Source organism: Hydra vulgaris, chromosome 03 (assembly GCF_038396675.1).
Source record: "Hydra vulgaris chromosome 03, alternate assembly HydraT2T_AEP".
Taxonomy (NCBI): domain Eukaryota; kingdom Metazoa; phylum Cnidaria; class Hydrozoa; order Anthoathecata; family Hydridae; genus Hydra; species Hydra vulgaris.
This window is the reverse complement of record NC_088922.1, coordinates 1,991,531-1,993,619: the sequence shown is the minus strand read 5'-3', so window position 1 is coordinate 1,993,619 and position 2,089 is coordinate 1,991,531. Positions and strand designations below refer to the sequence as shown.

The 2,089-nt window shown below is 24.8% G+C and overlaps 1 long non-coding RNA gene across 1 annotated transcript; it reads right to left on the bottom strand.

Moving 5' to 3' along the window:
• Positions 1-641: 641 nt before the first annotated feature.
• LOC136077611 (uncharacterized) lies at positions 642-1,499 on the bottom strand. Its single transcript, XR_010637118.1, has 2 exons — positions 1,324-1,499; positions 642-1,216 (listed from the first exon to the last, which is right to left on the bottom strand). It is a non-coding gene; the product is annotated as an uncharacterized LOC136077611 (long non-coding RNA).
• Between the last annotated feature and the right edge of the window lie 590 nt (positions 1,500-2,089).

The window sequence follows — 2,089 nt, the reverse complement described above, 5'->3', positions numbered from 1 at the left end:
TAAAAGATGATAACCATTTTTATAAGTTTCTTGCTTGGCTGACCTGCTCACTGGTCAGATCCAAGTTTTCCATGGCATTTTTAAGAGTTGCCAATATTTCTCTTGGTCTTTTGTCAAGTGGTTTGATTGCGTCAGTACGAATGATTCATCTCGTTGTAGAAATTTTATGCATTGAAATTTATGTCGCTTTAGCAAGGATCTTCCATCGGACAGAAATTGCACAAAAAAATACGTTTAAAGAATCGATATTTCCAAAGAACAATTTGATCTCAATGGCTGGTTTAACTCACCATTTAAATTCAGACTGTGAATGCTACAGAGCTTCTGAATCATTTTGCCTAACTAATGCTTGAGCTCCCCAGTAAGCACCTGAAATAATGGATCTGTTATCGTACCCTTGATCGCGACAGTTACAAATATCTGAACCTAGCCTTGTAATCACATTAGTGATAATCTTGGCTATATCGAGTTTGTTTATTACGTCGTTTAATAACATTTAGAATTTAAGAGTATATATGTAAAAACACTGGCGGGGCAAGTATTATTTTGTCTTATCACAGATCCCCAAGCATAAGCATTCACAATAACTGTATTATAAATGTGTGCTTTAAAAATATAAATGTAAAATAAATAACAATTAGTTTAAGAAAAACTAATTAGTTTAAAAAATAAGAATCCCAGACAGCCTCCCGCTAGCTGGCCCAGTTACACTAGCACGTTATTATTAGTTATTTCTATACAAATGTGAGAAACAAGTCGAGCGCGGTACTACCAGGGACATGGTGGGAATTGAACTCAGAACCTCTCGCTTATGAAGCAAGCGCTCTACCACTACACCACTACCGCATATCTGAATTAATATCTTATCTTCTTTATCTGAATTAATATCTTCATTTAATTTGATCAAACTTTCCTCGTCATTTACTGGAATCCTAAAACATTCATCAAGTAGAAATGATTCACTGTTTTTGTTTAACATTCCAATAAGTTAATTAATGAGTGCGTTATTAGTATCTTTTGTTAGTATCTTTTATTAGTATCTTTTATTAGTATCTTTTATTAGTACCTTTTATTAGTATCTTTTATTAGTATCTTTTGTTAGTATCTTTTTTTAGTATCTTTTATCAATAAGTTAACTAATTAGTGTGTTATTAGTATCACAACTTTTTAAGTTTTCCTCCAAAAATAATCAGCTCTTTTTCAACTGCAGTAAAAACTAAAATAAAATTGATTTTTAAATTCAATATTTAAAAAAAATTAGAATAAAAAAAACTGAGCATTATTAAAATAACTCTAAGTATAAATTGTAAGAATATTACTAACTAGAGATATGAAGTGTTCTTTTGCTCACACCAGCAAGAATCCATCTCACAGATGAACACTCATTGGATGTCACTTAAGACCCCAAAAACTAAAATATTAAAAAAATAATAATAATGAAACATTTAAATTCAATTCACTAATAGGTTAGCATAAAATATAATAATGAAACAGTTAAATTTAATTTACTAATAGGTATGCATATATATATATATATATATATATATATATATATATATATATATATATATATATATATATATATATATATATATATATATAAATATATATATATATATATATATATATATATATATATATATATATATATATATATATATATAAATTAATAAAAACACTTATCTAATTTTTAATTACTTCAACACTGTGTTTCACCATCAGTAGGTTCATCAGGAAGAATCATATATAGAAATATATATATATATATATATATATATATATATATATATATATATATATATATATATATATATATATATATATATACAAATATATTTATATATATATATATACAAATATATTTATATATATATATATACAAATATATTTATATATATATATATACAAATATGTATATTTTTAGGTATTTTTTCTCTTGTTTTTGTCATATGCAACTAAAATAATCAAAATAGTAAAAAATTGTTAGAAAAACACTTCAAAATAACAAACAAAAAAAATTATTTACTATAGACAAAGTATATATTTGTAAAAAAATAAGTAAAATAACTAACCAGAGTTATACAAAAAA